At 36.1% G+C, this 24,632-nt stretch overlaps 1 pseudogene; it reads right to left on the bottom strand.

The window, feature by feature from the left end:
- LOC149149656 (actin-depolymerizing factor 8 pseudogene) overlaps positions 1 to 18,430 on the bottom strand; it is a 75,966-nt pseudogene extending 57,536 nt beyond the window's left edge.
- Positions 18,431 to 24,632: the final 6,202 nt, after the last annotated feature.

Consider the following 24,632-nt stretch of genomic DNA (forward strand, 5'->3'; position numbering starts at 1 on the left):
TACCCTAGGTGAACCAAGACCACTAAAAGTTGGAGAAACAAACCCCGATGTCGGAGTAGCAGCAAATTCACTTTCAGGCTCGGATATTTCGGGTTCTTCACCTATATCACTAGTAGATGAAAAGCTACCAGCGATTTCGTAGACAGACACTAACTGTGGATTATAATCTGCTACTAACGGTTGAAAATCAGGATGTACTATCAAAGAAGATTCTCCTTCTTCCGGTGACCCAACTCTACTGTCTCTAGGAGTTACGAGGACTTTTAAGCCTTCAAGTTGGCTCGGTACTTCCTCAGGAGGTTGGCCCCGAAGTCTACGGGACTTCCTCAGTAACTCAGCCATGTTTATAATCTCAGGAGACTGGCCCCGAAGTCTACGGGACTATCTTAGTAATTCAGCCACAGTTAAAGACTTTTAACTACTTCACACGCAAACAAAGTAAAATCTCAATAAAAAAGCACCTAAAGTCTCTAGAGAACCAAACAAATTTGAATCACACACCTAAAGAATCTAGGAGATCAAACACACACAAACAGTAACTTTCCGGACTGAAAACACTAGTTGGTGATGAAATCCAACATCGCAGAGTTCAATACAGAAATGGCGGTTGGAACAGTTACCCCGGCAACCTGCTTAATGAATAGACTGGCACAAGTTCCTCCACTTAACCGTCTCGAGTGAAGTGAACCCCCCAGAAAATCCAAGTGAGTCTAGCCGATGTCTGCTCCAGGTACAGTGGGATCTTCCCACCACTGTCACCTCAGGAAGAGTCCTAAAGAATATGGCCACTAAGGTTACCAACTGAGACAAATACACCTGGGGGAACAGTCTACGATCCGATACGCACGCAAGGGCAGAGTAGCAAGCTCAATCCCCTTGAAGGCTCCTTGACATAATCCAAGGTTTACCAACAAGTGACCCTAGGCTCCTCGACAATGGTTAATCCGAGGTTTACCATTTTTAATACGTGAATATCTGGCGTCGTTCCCAATGAGGAAGGATTGATTCCCACACTGGTTCAGACACGATCTCGTGCTTCTCCTTTAAGAGGAGCTTTCCCAGAGCATAAATGCAACAATTGGATTTCTTCCCTATCACAAGATACAACTACTTGTTTGTTTTTACTGTCTTGGAGAGTTAATTACTCTCCTACTCCAAGACACTAGCCTAAGCTAAGTTGGTGTATCAGAGCCCTAGAAATAAAAATGTTACTAGGTGAATTTTACTTTAAGCGTTAATTTTAGTGGTTTTTGTTTAATTCCAAAGGTGCGGAGATGAAACTCGTGGTATGAAGACTCGACTCAAAATCACTAAAAATGCCCCTAAGATGATCTAAACAATCTTTTTCTCTTCGATGAACTTCTAAACTAAGAAAGAGTTTGAGAATGCAAATACTTTGTAAACACAAATCTTTCTCAATTAAACAAATTAAAAGAAGATCTTTTCCTTTCCAAAGCACTCAAAACGAGACAACTAGTTATTTCACAAAAAATTTCCCTTTTTCGTTTCAAAGCACTCAATCACTACAAAAAACAAACTTTTTTTCAAAAGAGATTTTTTATATTTTTTAATAAAAGACTCAAAACTAATGCAAATGACTAACTTTGAGATCTACAAACTATAAAAATCTATTTGAAGTCAAAGCCTACTAAAAGTCTTTTTTAAGGATGTTTTACTCAGCTAGATGCAAGCTAAGGACTAATTTATGCAGAATCACAAATCAGTCAAGAACAACCAAATTTGTTTTCTTTTTCAAAATGAAAATCCAAACTTTCAAACACAAGCTTTTCGAAGTTTTGTAAAGAGAAAACTCAAAGCGGATTCCTCAAACAAGGGGAGATTTCATCAATGGTCAGACTCATAAGAAGGCTGGTAGACACTAAGGTGATCTGAAGTCCCTACGGCTTCTAAGCTTAGAGCCACTACACAACCACAATGAAAAACAAACCCAACAAGCAAAACTCCTAGGAATTTCACCTAAAACCCTAACACTAACGAAATCAATCCAAGGAAAGCTTCTGACAAGTTATATGCAGGTCTGGGCAGTGGATAACAATTTCTAAACACAAACTAAGCTGACTGACAGAGGAAATTTTAGGGTTTTCAAAATTTTGACAGGGTCCACAGGCCCACAGTTGGCACAGGTGCGGTCCCGCTCTGTGCTAAAAGCCAAGCTGCGGGTAAGTACGCACTGTGTCAAATGGCTAGGGTGCGGTCCTCTCCCAAAGCTATGAAAAACGAAAAATAACCCTGGATCTACAAACTCTACCCAATTTTACACACAACAAGCCAAAAACAGAAACAAAAATAGAGTTTCTCAGGTCAAAGTAAAAACAAGGAAAACAATCAAGTCCCCAGTGGAGTCGCCATTTTGTCACCCAGAATAAGTCGATCTTGTGGACAAGATAGACCTTCCTATAATCTAAAGAAGACCTAATGACAAGCAAACCAACCAAACACTATCTTTCTCTAAATATGCTTTGATAAACAATAGCAAACAAGTGTTTTTAGGGCCTACCTTAGGTCCAACGCTAGCTTGTGGATGCCCTCGCTCCTTCGATCCAAATGAGTTCCTTTTCGCGAACCTACAAACGCAAACAAGGCAAACAAATTAAATAGCACCTGAAAAGCCAATTGCATAAAACATATTTAACATGAAAGTCAAGGAGTCCATGAAACAAATAACATAAGATACTTGTTGAGAAAAATGAGTTTGATTGTATTAATTCAAAAGAAGAAGAACTTTACAACCTTTGCCTTGACGCTGTACAAGCTCCTCCCAGGGTCCAGCAAGAAGTCTCCTCTACTTTGACAAGTTTCACTCACTCCCCAATGAAGCCAAAAAGATGTGTGATCTCTCCTCTTAAGCTCAACTAGAAAGTCTTGATTTCACCAGCATTTACCCTCAAAAAATGTTCAGCTTCTAACCTCTCCAGCAACCAGCCTAATTCCAGTATTTATAGTGCAATGGAGGGAGGTTACTAGGTCCTCCTTCAAACGGATAAAGCCCTCCTTCAAAGGGATAGCACCTCTCATCAAGGGATTAGCTCCTTCTCCTTTGGGATGCATGAACCACCTCAGAGCGAACAATCCACGTCAAAATTCCTTCTAGAAACCTCTAGAATTAACCCAAAGTGAGTTTTTTAAGATAAAACTTGCGCCTTTTGACTTTCACAGGGGTCCACACCTACACCGTTAGGGACAGAGCGAGCAGGTCCGCAGTTTTTGTACACATAAGGTGCGGGACCGCAAGTGACCATGAGAGAAAGTGCGGAACCAGAGTTACATTGATTTTTAATGTCTTTCTCTCATTTCCAAAGCTTGATTTGAAGAGCTGAGGTCTGAGACTTGCTTAGGAGGACAGTACAAGTGATGATAGACCCATACTGACTGCAAATAATCATGGTGACGATATTTTTGTGTAACAATGCTTACAAACAGAAATGGAAATAAACTAGCTACAGCGATGGTAGCTTATCTCTGAAAAGAGATGTGGCAGCTACATGCCTCTGAACTGTGTTATAATGAGGTGTGAAGGCCTATTTATTGATTTCAGAGATCTGTGGCTTGAATCTTTTGAATCATTGACCGGAGAATCCACAGTTTTAACATTTTTGTACCAAGGCCTATTTATTGTTGAGAAACAATGGAAAACCCTAAACATCCAAAAATCTAACCCTAGGAGATGAAACGCGAAACTATGGGCCCCGTTTCGTGTAAATTGGTACATCAACTTCCCGGGGTCGTAACTTTGGCATACGATCTCTATTTGATGGGCACAATAGCTCCTTAGAATGATCTATCCGAGGAATACAACTTCGGGGAGAGAAACATCGATCCATCTAGTCATGTTGCTCCCATATTTCCCAAAAAAACGTCGTTTAGGGCCTCAAAACGCCTCCGAAAGTTCAGAACTCGAAAAAAATGCTAAAAATAGTAAATTGTGCTACAATTAAGGAAACTGAAAAACTGAAAGAGACAATTGTGGGGGTCCAAGTGGGGTAGGTGGGTGGCCACCAACATCCACCTAGATCAGGTGTGGAAGTGTCAAATACCTAATTTGACTCAGTAATAAATATTTTTACATGATTCAAAAGCCCAAGAAAGGTCTCATAAAATGTATAATAACTCTAATGACTCAATATAAATACTAGGAGTCCACAATGGGGACTTTGACTAGTAAAATATGGTCCAAGCATGAAACCCATGCTTTAATAATTCATTGTAAGAATAATAAAAATTGCTTTTCACTCTTTTGACAAGTACATTACATAATGAATCAAATACATTTTATGAAGATTGAACCTAGTTACATTCTTCAATAGAGACCACTATCAACTTCGACAAGTGACAGTGGCAAGGAGTCACTATGTTAAAGTCTATGTCTAAAGAAGAAGTTGCATTGAAAAGATAAGTAACTATGATAATTTCTTAAAAATAAAAGGTGTTTATTTTGTTAGTTCCTAGAAGAAAAAAGAAGATGTGCTTATATTGGCAATGGTATTAGCTATTTTTCTTAAAAAGAATGTGTTTATGCACAAAAATAATAGGTACTGTGTTAGTTTTCTTGAAAAATAATATGTGTTTACATGCACATAAATAATGGCCAGTTTCCTAATTTTCGTGAAGAAGGAATAACTGGTTACGCAAAAAAAAAAAAAAAAAATGGCTATTACATTACGTACATAAATAATAGCTATTACATTAGTTTTTTTGAAGAGTATGTGTTATATACATACATAGAAATAATAGTTATTAAGTTAGTTTTATTTTGGAAAAGGAATATGTGAATATGTATGTGCATGTATGGGAAAAATAGCCATTATGTTAGATTTGTTAAGTAGAATATGTGCTCGTATGTGCAATAAATAATAGCTATTGTGTTAATCTTGTTGAAAATAATGTGTATATACATGCACAAAGGTAATTTCTAATGTGATAGTTTTCTTTTTAAAACAATATGGATAGTTATGGTGGTCTTTATTTTGGGAAAGAGTGTGTTCTTGTGCAAAGAAATAATGGTAGCTGTGGCGATTGTCTTTGGAAATATTTTCCTCTTTTGTGCGAAGTTATAAGTGGTAAATATGATGAGTCTTTTAATGTATTACCATGCATATGAAGTGTAGATATGTTAGCATGCCTTAGTAATGTTTATGCATTTCATTTATGCATGTTAAATTTAGATGAATAAACATGTGTCATAACATAAGCATGCATAGATAAATAGACATGTTTTGGTGGTTATGTGATTTTAGTTAATGCATATGTGGTGTCAATAAAAGAGGGAATGTATCGATACTTTGTATACATTTTATTTATGTACATGAAAAGATGTTTAAATCATAAACACTAAAAATTATTAATGGTTTGATAAATATTTTCTATAATGATGATGTGAGAGTTGGTTGGCGGTAATAATTACGGAAAAAGATTATGGCTTATTTGAAGGATCGATTATATTTAACATTATGGAAGGCAATGACTAATGGTCCATACAAATCAAGGGATTATCAAACACGGGATAATCTACCATAGGGACCGTAGGGAATAAGAGGCCATAAAGATATAGTTTTTGAGGAATTGTGGGGTAAAAGACATCATGATTAATGTAATAACTTCTAAATATTTCTGTTGAATTTAAGATGATACTTATTTTTAATATTTCCATCAATGGTCAAACGATGGAGTCCCTTACATCCATTGAGTGATGGGTGAACAACCTCACAAAATGTTTAATAAAATAAATGATTGTTGGTTTTCCCTTCGAGGTTTCGAGGGTATATTGGTGTCCATTGATGTGTTTGCCTATTGTGCCATTCTAAATATGTTGCTTCCTTGCACGAAGTTGACAGTTACATCATCAAATATGTGATTAAATAGCCTAATTAAATGCACAATGAAAATGATGTAAGGTTACAATAGGGAGCTTTATGTTAATATGTTGCATCAATGGTTATTATGTCATGTGATTTATTATTCAATTTCTAAAGTTACTCTATATAATGGTGATGATTTTATCTAATGGTTAGTTAAGGAATATGGAATAAGTGATTGAGAATGTTACATGCTAGTAAATTCCATAAAAAATTATAATTCTACGTAATTTTACACGAGGTTTACTGGGGGATGTTAGAAGTGGTATCTAAGAAAAAGGTTATAGCATTGGTGCCTTTTGGGAATCCTTAAGAAGAAAATAAGTAGAGTTGTGACACTAATGGATATAAGTCCAAGTATGACTCTAACGATATTACATGACGATCCTTGCAGTAGACTACATTTGATATGATATGCATGATGGTGTTAATAATTGCATTAAATAATGATAATAATTATTGTCTTCTTTAGAAAATAATTGTGCTCATGGAATTTGAATCTTTAAATGGATAAATGACAACAAAAAAATTATGTTGCATTTCTTGTAATGAAATCATGAACAGTTTTAAATAATCACACTGTAATTAATGATATAGTGTGAATTAACTATGAACCTTTGCATGCATACACTTCTGATAATGTTTAATGGCTCATTTAAAGAAAAGTGGTTAGAGTTACAATGCACTGCTTATAAGAAAAAGTGAATGCATGTATTGTTTTTTGTGAGACCCAACAAATGTAGAAAATCAAGGGTTATCCTTGATAAGGACAATAGAATGTTTTAAATACATCAGAAGGACCCCTTTGAATGTTAAAGACAAATATGAGTCAAATGGTAGGACTTGGCTGTAATTGTTAATTGACGATTGATCTTGTCGTGCATTTTGATTAAATTTAAGATTGTTGGTAGTATTGATTATTTAGTATCGCATGACTATAAGTTCTTATATCATGATACAATAGTGTCCTCAAATTGACTAATTTATAAGAAATGAAATGTTATGTCAGGGATTGTGGCTTTGTATATGAACATATATAAATGATAATTGGTCTGATGAGAGAAACCATGATTATTTGATAGCACTATAATGTACTGAAATGCATGAGATGAAATGAATTATGTATGTTTGATCAACTTAATGATAGAACTAGTGGTAATCAAATTTTTTTATTACGTTATTTGTTAAAATTTCACAAATCTATAAGTTGATGATTCAATGGTGATGCTAGCTAGTATGCATTCTACATTTAACGAATAAATTAGTTTCATCCTTTAAAACAAAATTCATCCAATGTGTGTGAATATTGTGGTAACATTACATGTTTAACCTAATCAATTCATTCCATTATATTGTGGACATGTGGTTTCTTCGTTGACATCATTAAACAAAAATCTGGATGACATTTTGAATATTTTAGCATTACTAATTGTTTAACCAAGAAAAGACTATGTGATTAACTCAATTTAGTAATATTGCATAATGGTTGTTGATTAGATACATATGCGTAAACAAAATGAATTAGAACCATGGGAACGTCAATAATTAAGGTTCTATTCCCTTAACTGTTGTTGGAAAAAAACTTCATGGAAAATTTTGTTTTAAAGTTCCATGCATGTAGTCTTATTTGTTATGCTTACGCTTAATGCATGGAATGGTTTATGAGAAAACAACAAGACCAATACCTTTCCACATTGCTGAAATATTGAGAACATTGATGAGTAATAGTGTTTTGTAGAAGGTATGGTTTTATCAAAAGCAGTTGTGACTAATGTTTCTAGTGTAATTAAGTAGGGGTAGCTTAATGGAAGCACAATGAAAAGTAAAACATTGCAATGTGATTTGCAACTGCAAATGTAAAGGTATAATATTTATCGTTATTATATGCAATATTTGTGCATAGAAGATATGGTAATGTTTTTCTAAATTGCATTTTAATTATTATGTGGAAATTTGAAATGAATACCACCTATATGATAGGAGATACCAGTCATGATTTCCTGTCAAAATTACTTTTACAGACTATGGGGCCCATGTTGAGGGTCAAGTATGAATACATGATGTACATAAATGATCTTTCTACTTTAATGTTAATGTGCATATGGTCAATTATGTAAATTAAAATGGTAAAAAGTGTTAAAGATAATTTCACATCCTAGATAGTTATAGGATAGTTGGAAAAGGGCCAGTGATCAGGTGCTCAAAACTCAAAGTGGCAAAATCTCAGTAAACTTAGCTTCATATCAAAGCGCTTGTCATCCTGATTCCAATGGTGTGAATGGCACTCGAATCTGAGATCATATGAAGAAGTTAGAGCAATTCAAAGTTCATGTGTGACTTCGACAGATGGCAGGAGAAGATGATGTGGCAGGAGTCTTCAGCAAATGGGGAAGTGCCAAGTGGCAGGATGCCCTTGGCCTTGCATTTCACAGATCATATAAGGAAGAGGTCCTCAGCACTACCAAGTTGCGATTTGTGATATCCCAATCGCAGATTGGAGTTGTGTCAACGGTAAAGAATCAACCCCAGAGCGAAGTCGGAGTGTGACGGGATAAATCGCACATCGCATGGATCAAGTGCGTTTACAAAATCAGCCTTGGTAGATTCAGGTTGCGATTGCGATATCACAATAGCATATCACACAACACAGTGCCCGTTATGGAGAACCATCCTTGCTATGGCCAATTACGATTTGTGATGGAACTATTGGTGCCAATAGTTTATGGCCGCCATGTGTCCTCCTAATGGTCAGCTAAAATATTGGTTGGAAAGACAGGTCAGAGGCCAGGGTCAATCCCATGACCTCCCGTTTCACAGTGTCAAGGCCTCCCGTTGCACCTGCATGATGGTTCTTAACTATTAATGTAAGCGAGTTTGTATTATTATAAACTGATCACCAGGTTGGGGGGAGACCGCCAGCATAACCCCCAACGGCCCTCCCATTTGACCACCTCATCCGCAACCCACAACAGTTATGTTTCCACCACGGTAACTGCATCACCAACCGTCAGTCTTGACAGCCAGCCTCCCTAACCACAACATGTGAATGCCACCTTACTGCCACAAGCTGGAACCGTCACCTTAACCGTCGGACCTAACCACCTTGCATGTGACCACTCGGCCTTAACCATGAGATAGATGGGTTCATTGGCGGGGAAGTTGGTGGGACCACCAATTTCAGCGGAACTGCCAAAATTAACTCCAGATAATGAATTTAACTAGTTAGCCAAATTTGGAGGAGGAAATTGTGGAAAGACTAGAAGAAGTCATAACTAAGGCAGTTTTCGACCAAAGGAGGAGGAGAAAGAGGTTAGGGTACCATTTTTTTAGGATACTGGACTCATTGGAGCAAGTTTCAAAAGAATTTGAGCATTGTAAACACATGTTTTTACACTTTTGAGCATAATAGAGAGGCCCAAGCCATTGGAAGCTAGACGAAGGAGACGTAGCCCAGGAGGGGTGAACTCAATTATCATGTTCCTATTGTAATGTGTTTTTGATGATGTTTTGTACATGTTTATGTAGTTGTTCAGTCTCTTATTTATGTTAAATTTCTCAAAAAATTAACATAAAATCTCATCATTTCACTTACAAAAATTCATGAATCCTTAAGCACAATGAAAGCATTTTGTTTCTAATTTGAGGAGGATCTTAGCACAATCTAATATTCTAAATCATATCATTTTGGTATCAGAGCACTAGGTTTTATTTGTGAAAGAAAGATTTAACTGTTTGCAAGTTAATGTCATGCTTACAAGGTTAAAACTCAAAATAGGAGAAGGGAAGTTGGTTAGAAGCCCTAAAATTGGTTCAAGGGGAAGGAGAGCAAGTTTTCCACAATCTCCAATACCAGTTCAGTCTCAAGTTGAATTTGGGACTCCAAAGATCATGTCTCATGAAGGAGAACCTACAAACATGACAGAAGATGAGAAGACCTACATAAATGCTTTCTTTGATATGACAACGATGGTGAATGTCCTTTATGAAGAGAGGAATACCAGGTTGCAAGGGGAAAGTTCCAAACCTCCCAAAGGAGAAGGCTCTTCAGGAGGAGGTAATGGAGATGGAGACAAGCCTCCACCCTCTCCACCATATTCTTCATCTTCTTCTTCACATGCATCTTCACCCTCTTCCACTAACACAACCCTTACTCATACTCATCATCATACTTCAAAAGGAACTGGTAAATCACCTTTTTTAAAACTTGATGTTAAATTTGAGCTGCCCATGTATAATGGTGAAGTTAATGCAGAGAAGCTTGATAATTAGATTCATCAGTTGGAGGTCTATTGTAGGATTCAAAACCTTCAAGAGGATGACATAAAGATTCAGTTAGCTTCCTTGAGAATGGAGGGTGTAGCACTGGTATGGTGGGAATCAAAGACCCAAGAGGAGATTAAAAAACACAATAAGATCTCAATTTCTTGGAATGATTTCATTGCTACAATCAAAATACAATTCTACCCTCTAGCTTATATGTAGAAATCCATCATGAATTGGTAGAACTTTAGACAACTTAAAGGTAAAAATGTGCAAAATTACACCCAAGAATTTAGAAAAAAGTCTTTCATGTTAGGTGTAGATTTGCAATCACATGAAACATTGCTGAAGTAAATAGTGTTAGAAAATTATATATTATAGAGCAATGGAACACATAAAATATTGCAAAAATATAAACACAGAAAACGCATAAAACAAGAGAGACACAAATATACATGGTTCACCCAGTTTGGGCTACATCCACGAAGAAACAACGAGTCCTTCTTTTTATATTATCTAGTAAAATGAAGAGAAACAACCTACAGCAAATCCGCTCTAACTCCCTCTTCACTCTCAATCTCCTCTCTCTTCCTCACTCAAAATATAGATCTTCATAGACGCAATACAATTCCCTCATATATAGCAAGGGGTTTCCTTCTAGGGCAAAAAACCCTAAATTAAACATAACTTCTACCGTCAGATCTCCGCCTAATGAACGGTCCAAATTGACTACGAAATTACAACATTTTACAAGGAAATTTTACATCTATTCTTAGCTTCAGGGGCGATGTCCCTAATCCTCTCGCCGGGGGGGCTCCCAAAAGGTCACAGCCACCCTCCCTTGGACCCCCCCTACAGTGAATATTTTACGGGTGGCATTGCCGCCCCATTTAGAACTGGGATCTAATGCAGCAATACCTTTGAGTACAAAAGATAATTAGGCTCCACACCCAATAAATAGTGGCTTTACACAATTACCTTAGGCATACTATCTTAATGTTTAATCCCAATAATCTAGATGATGTGTGTGTGCAAGCCACTCATCTTGAGGCAAGAGTGAAAAACACCCCAAAAGAAAGTAGTAAAATTCCATTTAAGAGTAAAGGAAAGGAAAAGGCTTTCAAAGGGAAGGCAAAGAAAAATGCATCTTTCAAAAAAGAAGGAGAGAAGGTTACATGCAAACATTGTTCTAGGGAGGGTCACGATGAAGCTCATTGTTGGAAGCTTCGTCCCGAAAAGAGACCAAAGAGAAACAATAACAAGGGAAAACAAAAGACAAATGCAACAACTCAATAGGATTTGGGATCCAATTTGGGCGATGAAACTAAAATCACAGCCATGGGGTTAAAGGAAAAGAATCCATTGTTAGAACTAGTTCTTTGAACTCATGAAATGAAACGCCAAATGAAAAGTGGAGAATAGAACATTTTCACATAAGGGTGATCTCAAGACAAAACAAGATTGATGATCTTTTCGATAGTGGTTCTCAACCCAATCTTATCTCTGAAAACATTGTCAAAAGTTTAAACTTGGAAACCATTCTACATCGTAAACCATATCCACTTGGATGGGTGTGTGACAATGCACAATTGCAGATTACTAGAAAGTGTAAACTGAAATTTGCCATTACTGCAAATTTCATAGATGAAGTGGAGCTTGATGTTGTGTCATTAGATATCTATGGCATAGTTTTGGGCAGTCCATACCTTTATGACAAAAAAGCTATCTTCCATAGACATGAAAACAAATATCATTTGTTCAAATATGGAGTAGAATATATTGTAAGAGCTCATATAAAGAAAATAAATATTTCTCTTGTTAATGCGGGGCAAATGAAAAGACTAGTGAATTCAAGCAAGAATTTTCTGCTTCTAATGATTAAACCCAAGAATGATGTTGATAATGAAGCTTTTAAAGGTTCTAATTCAAATTTGAAATATGAATTGGTTGATGTAGTTAACCAATATGATGAGATGTTTTAGGAACCAAAGGGATTACCTCCCAAGAGAGGAATCCAACATGAGATACAGTTGCAGCAAGATTGTCCTCTTCCTAACATTGGCATGTATAGGATGTCAGTGATGGAAAGTGCAGAAATTAAGAAGAAAATTCAAGAGTTGTTGAATAAAGGGATCATCAAACCATCTTCCTCACCATGTGGTTCACCTATTGTCTTGGTGCCAAAGAAGGATGGAACATGGTGCATGTGTGTGGACTTTTGTGCATTGAACAAAATTACGGTAAAGAACCATTACCCACTGCCTAGAATAAATGATTTACTTGATCAATTGAAAGATGAAAATAATTTTACTAAGCTGGACTTAGGAAGTGTCTACCATCAAATTACAATAGCTGAAGGAGACATTTGGAAGACAACATTCAAAACAAAATAAGGTTTGTTTGAATGGCTATTTATGTCATTTGGCTTATGTAATGATCGCGCTACATTCATGAGTGTGATGAATGATGTGTTGAGGCCATTTCTTGATGAGCTTGTCATATTCTACTTAGATTACATCTTAATTTTCAGTAAATATCATGATGAACATGTCATGCATGTAAGAAAAGTACTTGATGTCTTGAAAAAAGAATGGTTGTATCTTAAGATGTCAAAGTGTGAGTTTGGAAAAACGTCTTTAGTTTACTTGGGTCATATTGTTGGAGGAGGTGAGTTGCAAATAGATCCCTCCAAGGTTGTTGTCATTGTGAATTGGATAAGGCCCAAGATAGTTACTGAGGTAAGAATATTTTTGGGAGTAGCCCAATATTGGAGGAAATTCATTGCTAATTTTTCTCTTATAGCTGCACCTTTACATGCATTGACAAGTGTGAAGAAGGTTTTTCAGTGGAGAGGAAAACAACAAAAGGCCTTTGATGAATTGAACTAAAAAGATAAGTATAGCTCTAGTACTTGCACTTCAAGACATGAGATAGTCATTTGAGATTCAGACTGATGCTAGTGACTACGCTATGGGTGCAGTCCTCATGCAACATGGTAAGCCTATTTGTTTTCATTCAGAAACTTTTAATGGTGTAGTGATTAACTATCCTACATATGACAAGGAATTGTATGCATTGGTGCAAAGTGTGAAAAAATGGAAACACTACTTGATGGGTAAGGAAACCGTCATTCACACTGATCATCAACCATTGCAATACTTGCAATCTCAATCAAAGTTGCATAAATCAAGGCACTTCCAATGGATGGGTTTTCTTCAACAATTCCACTTGGTAATCAGGTATAAGAAAGGTATCTACAATAAATTTGTTGATATGCTTTCTAGGCCTATTGTTAGTGCAACTACTTTACTCAAGCATAATTATTTTTTACATGAAAGTTATATTGAGAAATATGCATTAGATAATGACTTTCAAAATGTTTATGCAAGCTTGAGTCAAGGTAACCAACTAGAGGAATTGGATTATCATTTGCATGATAACTTGACGTACCATCTTGGCAAGCTTTGTATTCCATGGGGAGAAAGAGTTAACATCATAAGAGAGGAACATACTTCTCTTATTGTTGGTCATTTTGATGTAAGTAAGATGGTGGCACATCTACAAAGGTATTGTTATTGACCTCATATGCTTGAAAGTGTGTCTCATTTTATTAAAGGATCTTCATTATGTGCAATCAGTAAGCCTAACGATAGGAAGCTAGGATTATACACACCACTTCTAGTTCCTTCAAGACCGTGGGAGGTGGTTTATTTGGATTTTGCAAGAGGTCTTCCATTGCTAAAAATAGGTCATGATTATTTGTATGTATTTGTGGATAGGTTCAGCAAAATGTGTATTTTGATGCCATGTAAAAAGAAAGTTACAGCTAAACAAACTGCTCAGTTATTCTTTCAGAATGTTTGGGTGCATTTTGGATTTCCCACATCCATTGTTAGTGATCAAGATTCTCACTTTGTTGGGATTTTTTGGTCAAGCTTGTGGGGATTCATGGACACCAAATTGAAAAAGACTACAACTTTTCATCCACAAATAGATGGTCAAATAGAAGTGGTGAACATAATAGTGATACATCTTCTTCGTGGCTATTGCATCAAGCATCCTAAGTTTTGGGATGAACATTTGCACTATATTCAGTATGCTTACAACCGAGCCAAGCACTCTTCAACTCAAACTTCGCCATTTGAGGCATGCTTGGGATACTTGCCTAAATATCCTTTGGATTTTATTTTTGGCAAAGATGTTTCTATTGAAGGTCATAGAGACATAGACAAAGCAAGAAAGTTCATTGAACAAATCCAATTAGTACACCAAAAGGTTCAAGAACAGCTTGAGAAAATCCAAGGCAAGTACAAAGCAAGGCACAACAAGCATCATCAAGATCACAAGTTCCAAGTTGGTGATGAAGTTTGCCTTCACATTAACAAAGAGAGGCTCCAAGGAGAAGGTAAAAAGCTAAAACCAATTAGATATGGTCCATTCATAATTTTCAAAAAGATTGGTAACAATGCCTTCAGATTGGATTTACCTTCATATATGCAAATTTATGTTGTTGTTAATGTTGAGAATTTAAGGTTGTGTGAGCCTCCTTTGACTGAAGATCAAGGAGAGAATATTCAAATTCCATCTGTTAGTGCCTAAATCTACCTCAGGCTGAAGGAAGGCAGGTCTAGGGTAACATCAAACCATGCTTAACCTGGTAGCTAGCCCTACCAGGTCGGGAGAGGGCTCTCTCCTTGTTAATCTCAATTAGAATATGGCAACTAGGGCTTGAGATGACTGAAAATAAATGTTGATTTTAGGCTAGGTATATTAGGTCAAAGAATTTTGTTTTATTTTAATGGTTGGTTACTGGATCAAATGAAGAAGGCAGCTTTGGGTCCGGGAAATCAACTCAGATTTGCAGGAGGTTCTGTGGGGCAAGGTAGGTAAGTGTTTTGGCACTTTGAATTGGGTGTGATGGTAAGTCTAAGACTGGTGAGGAGTTGGAGAGGGCATGCAAAGTTCATGAGTCCTCTTCAAATAGTAGAAAACATTAAAAACTAAATGTATCCTCAAGGTAAAGCACTAAATATCAATGGATTCCACCTATTTATCTTGATTCATTTAGTTATGAAGAAATAAATAGATGTTGGCATATATACACATAAGAGAAACTAAATAGCAAAGGAAGAAACAATGCCAAGACACATTACCACAAGAATCCCACAAAATGCTGCAAAACCCTGGTTCATTTCCTTGCCAAACTGCAGAAGTGATTTACAATAAAGCTCAAAGCATCCACAAGAGTCCAACCTTTACAAATGACTAAGAAAATACATAATATAGGCATCAAACCACCTATGCTAGCCATCAGGGGTCGAATCCATGAGTCAAGGAGCTGTTTCAACAACATCTAAACTAGGAACTAGAAAATAGGCAGTGGAACAGCTTGCCTCTAAAACTATGGAAACTGATTCATTCAACCTCAAACCACCTCTAACTGATGTATCTACCCCCTCAAGTAATTTTTCATCATATTTACAACATATCACATCATTAGCCATTATAAATTTACTAAGAAGAAGAGAAAAAGTCAACTGATAGTCAAACTGGGTGAAATTCTGAGTTTTGAGGCAAAATTGGCAAAAATTTGCCTGATGTGCAGCACTGCTTGAAGGCCACTTTTGGAGGCCTTCCACTCATCCAAATCAGGCCCAAGATAGATTTTTGGAAAGCCCTGCCTGTTTAGTTTCTGGAAAACTTTTAATTTTCTGATTTGGAGGTCATTTGCCCCCTCAAAAGTGGATTCTCCCAAGACTGGTTCTTGTGTGTCCAAAAAGTGGCAGAGAGGGCACTTTTTGAGTGTTTTTTGCCCTTTTGGTGGCCAAGATCTCCTCCAAAATTGATGAAACTTTCTGGGTTTGCTTATTTTTTGATGTTGAATCCAAATCTATAAGCCATTTGTCAATAGGATGCACCAATTCAATGCGCAGTGCCAGTGGCACTGCGCATCAGCTGGAATTTCCTATTTTGCAAAATTTCTATGTGCAGCACCACTAATTCTATGAGCAACGCCGCTTTCAAACTAAGTTTTAGAGGCCTTCTAGGTGTCCAAATTGGGTTCAGGATAGCTCATTGGAAATCTTGTCGAGTCTAATTTCCATAACATCTTGAATTTTGGAATTTGGAGTTTATTTACCCTATCAAAGTCAAATCTCCCAAGACTGGTCAAAATGTGCAAAATGAGGCTACCTAAATGCAGAGTGTTGTTGCAGTCAACTTTTGAAGGTCTTCCTCAACTCCAAATTAAGCTCATGATAGCTCTTGGGAAATATCTCTCTATCTAGATATCATTTAAATCATCAAGAAAGTCATTTGAACATCCCAGCTAGGTGAAATCTTGATTTTCCCAAGGTCACTCTAGAAGTGCATCAATCCTCTTGAGGCCAATGATGTTTTCGACATTTCTCCCAAATTGTGAAACCTGTGTAAAAACTGAAAGAGGTTTTTCTTTTTGGGTCAATTATGGACAAAAAAATCTCTCACATTTGTCAAATTCATCTTCTCTTTCTCAGAAACATCATTTGAGTAAACCCTATCTTGATGTGTGGAACAGGGGATTTGTCGAAATGAAGTGAAATGAAGGGGATAAGGGGCTTCTAAATTCTTGAGAAATTTTTGGGAAGTAGAGAGAGATGTTATGAAAAAGGGGAAAGTGGAATTTCAAATATTGAGTTAGGGGAAGGGGTCCAAAAGGGAAAAACACAGGGCTAGCCTAGAAAATTGTCAAATTGTAGCAAGAAGTTAGGGTTTGTGGGAAAATGATGAATTTGAGGGATATCAGTGATGGGAAGTGTTTAATAAGATACATTAAGGATAGGGGAAGGTGTATGAACATCAGGATACAAGTTTTGTTGATTATTTGACCATCCAAGAGAAATTACCTTCAAAACCCTAGGAGAGGGAAATGAACCTTACCCAAGTACAACTGAAGCACGAACAAGGTGTAAAATGACCCATGGAAACCTGAAATGATGATGACAAATATTTTAATGATGGTACACTCAGCCGAATGGTGACATGGATCGACATTTGGAACAAATTAGAAGGAGTGAAAACAAACCCTAGACCTAATACCTAGTGACCATTTTACTTGAAGACTCACTGAAATGACAAAATTTGACTTTGACATCCTAAAACCACTTTGTAAGAGCATATTTGATCACTGGTGGAAGGTTTCAAAGATTGACACTAACACCATCTATTGAATACTTTTCTCCAGAATTCCTTGATGAGCTTCAGCAAGACACTATACTTGACAGAAGAACAAGGATATCAAAAAGGGGAAGTGTCGATTGTCTTCAAGTGGGGCTCAAGGGTACAAATCCTTTAAAACCCAAATGGATAGAGGTTGGAAAGGTGAGGGAACTATACCCTCACATGCTAGACAATTGAAAGTGATCTTTTGGAGTCCAAATGGCTTCCAGTGGCGAGGAGTGATCAGGTGCTCAAAATTAGGCTTAAAACTCAAAGTGGTGGAATCTTGATAAAATTAGCTTCAAATCATAGTTCTCGTCATCCTAATTCCAATAGTGCGAATGGTACTAGAATCTGAGCTCATATGAAGAGGTTAGAGAAAGTCAAAGTTCAGGTTTGACTTGTACATATGGCAGGAGAATATGTTGTGGCAGGAATCTTCAACGAATGGAGAAGAGCCAAGTGGTAGGCTTCCCTTGGCCCTGCATTTCACAAATCACAGAAGGAAGAAGTCCCCAGCACTACAGGGTTGTGATTTGCAATATCTCAATCGCAAATCACAGGCAGGTCAGCAGTAAAGAATTGGCCCTAGAGCGAAGCTGGAGTGTGATGTGATAAATCGCAATCACACATCGCATGGATCAAGTTCATTTACAGAATCATCCCCGGTAGAGTCAGGTTGTGATTGTGATATCGCACAACACAGTGGCCCGTTATGGAGAAACATCCCTCCTCCAGCAAATTGCGATTTGTGATGGAACTATTAGCGTCAATAGTTTATGGCCTCCACGTGTCCTCCTAATGGTCGACTAAAATATTGGTTGGAAAGACAGTTTGGAGGTCGGGCTCAATCCCGCGACCTCTCGTTTCACAGTGCTAAGGCCTACCATTCTGCCTGCATGATGGTTTTTAACTACCAATGCAAGTGGGTTTATATTATTATGAATTGACCGCCAAGTTGGGGGGGAGACCACCAGTGTAACTACCGGTAGCCCTCCCACGTGACCACCTTGTCCACAGCCCGTAGCAGTTATGTTGTCGCCACGGTATCCGTACTGCCAACAGCTAGTCCTGAAAGCCAGCCTCCCTAACCACGACATGTGAATGCCACCTTACCACCACAAGTCAAAACCATCGCCTTAACCGCCAAACCTAACCACCTTGCATGTGACCACTCATCCTTAACCATGAGATAGATAGGTTCGTTGGCGGGACTGCCAATTTCAGCGGAACTTCCATAATTAACTCCAGATAATGAATTTAACTCGCAGTTAGCCAGATTTTGAGGAGGAAATTGTGGAAAGAATGGAAGAATTCATAAATAAGGTAGTTTTTAACTAAAGAAGGAGGAGAAAGAGGTTAGGGAACCATTGTTTAGGACGTTGGACTCATTGGAGCACGTTTAAGAAGCATTTGAGCATTGTAAACACATCTTTTTACACTTTTGAGCATAATAGAGAGGCCCAATCCATTGGAAGCTAGACCAAGGAGACATAGCCCAGGAGGGGTGAACTCCTTTATCATGTTCCTATCGTAATGTGTTTTTGATGATGTTTTGTACATGTTTATGTAGTTGTTCAGTCTCTTATTGATGTTAAATTTCTCATAAAATTAAGATAAAAACTCATCATTTCAATTGCAAAAATTTGTGAATCCTTAAGCACAATGAAAGAATTTTGTTTCTAATCCGAGGAGGACCTTAGCACAATAATCTAATATGCACAATCATATCACCTAGGGAGGGCCATGGGAAGAGGCAGTCACCTACCCGTATTTCCTCTCCCTATATATAGATGATCACAGTAAGGGAAAAAGTTTGACCAAGATGGTGAGAGGGGAAAATCCCAAGGTAACCTTGTTGATTTTGGAGCCCGTTGGAGGAGGCCCAAAAGAGTGAGTTGTTGAGATCTAAATTCCTTAAGACATGACGTTGTTGAAGGAAAAAGAGAGATGCTTCCAAGAGGAATCATATGTTGGACAAATTGAGGTCAATGTTAGGGAAATGTCTTGGATGTGAAATTGGCTTAATCTAGTTGTGGAAACCAGCTTTCATTGGTTGGGATGAGCATTCTTTTTGCCATTATGGTTTTCCTATTAGAAAACATTAACTAATCAAATAAGTGATGTGTTAAAATGATTTATTTGTATGTTTGTGTAAGAATGTTTTATACGTTCTAACAGAAAAAGGGCCTAGTGCTCGGGAAGGAACTACTAGAAGTGTAGTCCCTCTATCGTATTACAAGTCTTATGGATGTATTTAGAAGGGGCTAAGACATTATGCACTTGGTGTAGTTATGATTACTTTGATCATTTCAATGATTAGAGAGCTAGGTTTTCTTTGAGTACTTGTAGAAGTACGATGATATTATGAATATAATTTGATTGAAAACTTTGTGATTAATGTGATTATGTTGGATTTCTTGGTCATACGCTCCAAGGTGTTTTCCATGGAAGTTGTTAAACCACCCAATGTGCTTGTCGATGGGTTGTTAAACCACTCCTAGAGTTCTTGCCTCAACTAATAAACCACCTATAATTGAAAGTATTGCATGAAGTGACCATGATTTCCAAGAGTAACTGGAAAGTAACAATAAGGTTGTATAGAGACTTTGCTTTTATTTGTTGTAAATTTGAACAATGGCTAATTGGCTGAACTCAAAAATGGAATATTTTTGTAGTTGTAAATTTTTATGATTATTGATAAACATTAGTGGTTTTACTTATTGACATTTCTTAAACATAAAATCCTTCATTTTATAGGGGAGGGATTTCCTTTTGTTTGTTTTGAGAAAGATGTCATCAATAAAAGTTAATGATGAACACCAAGGATAGGATTGCCTTTATGGGGGGAGTATGTAATATCCCTATCTGTATTTACATATTGTGGAAATATTACAAAGGAATACGTGGATGATTCCACTACCAACCAAAATAAAGGAATCTCATTTTTATATGGGAAATATTATTTGTTTATATGTGTTGCAAAATCCATTAGGTTACCTCCAAGAAACAGTTATGGAATTGTTGGGTAATCGTACTACTCATGGAAGCATTTGATTACAAGTCCCATAGCATGGGAGGAAGGGTGTCACTTTGACCACTTACCAAATTTATTTCAATGTACTTTTCAGTTGGAAAGAAGGGAGAAGAGGAAGTAAAGGGGGCAATCACAAATTTACATATGTCATTGAAGCCAACTCATATAAACACCCACGAGCTTCAAGTTTCATAAATATAATTTGCAGATGTGGGTCTCTCATTATGATGAGAGGTCGATGGAAGATGGACAACATCAAAAGCTCTCAATACCAGTATTATTCTCCTCCTTCCATCTTCTATTTATTATGCATTTTTTTTCATATTTCCAAAGAGTAGATGACAAAGCTAAGAAATTAGTAATCACCTTCTTATATCACCATATATTATTGCAGTTGTTCCCTTACTATTTAGGTCTCTTTCATGAGACAATTTAGATGCATTGATATGTGTGGAATGTACTCAGGTGATGGCGGGGAAAAATTGTCACCCTATGACTCCAGAGAGTCAATGAAAATATCGTTGAGGGTGTTGAACCATACAAATAACCCAATGGCATGCCTCTCTAGAATGAAATGGGAGTTATAGAACTGAGTTATCATAGGTCAGATGTGGCAAGAAGAGAATTAATAAGCATAGACCTACGATGGGAACCTATTGTAAGAGCAAGTCAACATATGCGAGGTTAACATTTGTCATTGTGATAGCGATATTTTGTAGTCGGAGAAATTTTTGATGAGGTTTCATTTACAATTATTACTCCATGGTTAAGGACGTGGATTTTATGGAGACACCATTATAGACTTCGACAAACTACGATGGAAAGGAGTCACTATGTTAAAGTTTGTGTTTATAGAATAAGTTGCACTGAAAAGATAAGTAACTATGATAATTTCTTGAAAATAATTAGGTGTTTATTTTGTTAGTTCCTGGAAGAATGAGTATCTGCATGCACAAAGGTAATAGCTAATGTGCTAGTTTCATTTTTAAAACAATATGGGTTGTTGCGGTGGTATTTCTTTTGGGAAAGAGTGTGTCATTCTATGAATAAATAATGCTATTTGTGGTGATTATCTTTGGAAATATTTTCCTCTTTTATGTAAAGTTATAAGTGATAACCATCATGAGTCTAAATTTAGAGTATTTTCATGCATGTGAAGTGTAGATAGATGAGCATGATTTGGTAATGTTTATGCATTTCACTTTATGCATGTGAGATTTAGGTGAATAGACATATGTCATAGTCATACACATGCATAGATAAATAGACATTTTTTGGTGGTTATGTTCTTTTAATTAATGCATATGCAGTGTTAATAAAAGAGGGCATGTCTCGATACTTTGTATACACTTTATTTATGTACATGAAAAGAGGTTTGAAGAATAACTAGTAAATATTTATTAAGTTTGAAAAATGGTTTATATAATCATGATGTCAGAGTTTGCAAATGGTAGTAATTGCAGGAAAATATTATGACTTATGTGAAAGGTTGATTATATTTAATATTATGGCAAGTGATTAACTAATGGTCCATGCAGACTAAGGGATTTTTCAAACGTAGTACAATCTACTGTAGGGAACAACAGGCCACAAAGATATAGTACTCGAGGAATTGTGGGGTAAAGTATATTATGATTTATGTAATAGCTTCTAGCTAGTTATGTTGGATTTAAGATGATACTTCTTTGTAATATTTTCAACATTGGTCAAGGGATGGACTCACTTGCATCCATTGAGTGAGGGGTGAACACCCACACAAAAAATTTAATAAAATAAACTTTTTTGTTTTTTCCCTTCAGGGTTTCCAACGTATAACAGTGTCCATTGATGTGTTTTACTATTTTTCTATTCTAATGATGTTTCTTCCATGCACAACGTTGACACTTACATCATCAAGTATGTGATTAATTAGCCTAATTAATGAATGATGAAAATGATGTAAGGTTACAACAGGGAGCTTCATGTTAATATGTTGCATAAATGGACATTAGGTCATGTAATTTTTTATCCCATTTCTAAAGTTACTCTATATAATGGCAATGATTTTATCTAATGGACAGTAAAGGAATATGGAATAAGTGATTGAAAATGTTGCATGCTAGTAAATTCCCTTTAAAAAATTAATTGTATATATTTTTACATGAGGTTTACTAGGGGATATTACAATAGTTAGCTTTAATTTAAAAGTATTTTTGATTGTTGATATTACAATCCAATATAAATGAGATCCATAATTGGCTCTATGTTAATATAGAGTTGACATATTTTTTTAATGTAATCACAAAAACAATATTTTTCTCAATCATAAATAAAATATTTTAATGTGAATATTAAGTAGCATAATTGTATAAAACCATTACATAAAGATAAAGTAATTGAAAGGAAATAATAATAATAATGTGTAATTATTTGAATATATATGTTAACTAATATATTTTAATATCATTTCCACATATTTTATTATCAATGAACTCGCATGCATTCAACTTATGTCTCACTTCTTCAAACAAATTCCACACCTCGAAATAATGTGTTAACCAACCTAGTGCAGGAATGACACTAAGAATGAAGCACTCTACAATTCAAAAATGCAAACTAAAACCCTACAATCAAAGTACTCTGAGAAGCTACAGGAAGAAACCATAAAGATATAGCTCACCACTCTTCAAACAGGAATTAAGATATAGATCAATTCTTGAAATAGGTGCACAGTGATAAAAATGAAAATCAAACTATTGGCAACCTTGTTAAAGCAACTTTGAATATCTAATTTAAACAATAAGGCTTCTATCACACAGTGGCCCTCCTTAGAATTTGATACTTAGCATAAATTCCATGTGTATGTAACGAATGTGGATCACAACTCTTAAATATTTTAAATCATCAACTTTGTAGACCAAATATAATGACCACAAACATACATGCCTTTGAGAAAAAAAACCACGAATTAAACCTACAACCTCTATTTACTGTTAATACAAAAATAACTTCAATGATAACAGAGTTGCATTAGGGTTTTGAATGGTCTTGTAAATATGTAACTTGGATCTACAATCTTCAAATAGATTTGAATCAACTATGCATATCTCATCAGACCTCAATAACTTATTAAATCAATTCACCATCAACCAATGGTCAAGATCTCGTATTAGAGTTTGGATATAAGTGACAGAAATGTTCAAATATTAAGAGTTCATTATACTTTATAAGATGACAAAGAGTTTCAGATCTAAATGGATCTCCAGCTCTTGTATCAAAATATGTAGATCCAATATATACATTTTAACATTGATTTGTATTAATACCTTGTTGAACTATTGCAAACCAGCAATTAAAACTTGTAATAAAGTATTACTAAAAAGAATGTTCTTAGAGCATGTAAAGATTTACAATCACAATTATACTTAATGTTTATACCTAAGAGAATATAGATCACATTCTCTAGTAGTATTCACCACACAAATTTCCACGCCACTTTTAGATCTCGATACAACCAAAGAATATACTACTAAGATATATAAATCGTAAAGGAGATAAGGTATAGATTGCACACACAAACCTATTAAGTTTGAAAGAAAATCTAAGCAGTCAACACACATTAACAGAAGAAACAAACTCACACCTTAATAAATCAACAACCAACCCTCAAACTAATGTACAGGAGTGGTGACAAGTTGCAATGGTTGGGCCCTAACAAACCAGCTTGCACCCTCAATGAAAGAATTAGATCAAAATATGAAAATAACCATAAAATACACAAAAAGTATTAGAAATAACTTGGAATCAAGGCATTTATATTAGATACATAACTCAGTCCTTTAATACATGACTACGTTCTTAGATCCAAGTGATTGAAGGAGATACACCACGTGTTAAACCAACAAAATCTAGTTACTAGGGTATCACTCCTTTGGCACAAAGCCACAGCCTAGTTTTTATAAAATTTACAATACATTATAGTTGTAAAAGGCCAATCCATTATAGAGAAAAATAGTGTAGATCTTAACAACTTGTAACTACTAGAGAATCTAGTGCAATCTCGATCTTAAGCAAGGAGTTTGCATACATTGGAGAAATGAAGAGAATTTCATTTTCTTTTGGCCAATAGCTTAAACATAGTGATAGAAAGTACGTTCTAACTTGAACCTAGCTCCACAAAAGTCTCTGACACATATGCGCCAACTAATCGATCACTAGCCCTCATGACCCGTCTCATTGACCACAAAATCTGTGTGTTCCTCTTTTGGTGCAAGATCTATATAAGT

The sequence above is a fragment of the Pinus tabuliformis genome, chromosome 9 (genome assembly GCF_031772625.1).
Source record: "Pinus tabuliformis cultivar Carrire ecotype Pingquan chromosome 9, CPIR1, whole genome shotgun sequence".
NCBI lineage: Eukaryota > Viridiplantae > Streptophyta > Pinopsida > Pinales > Pinaceae > Pinus > Pinus tabuliformis.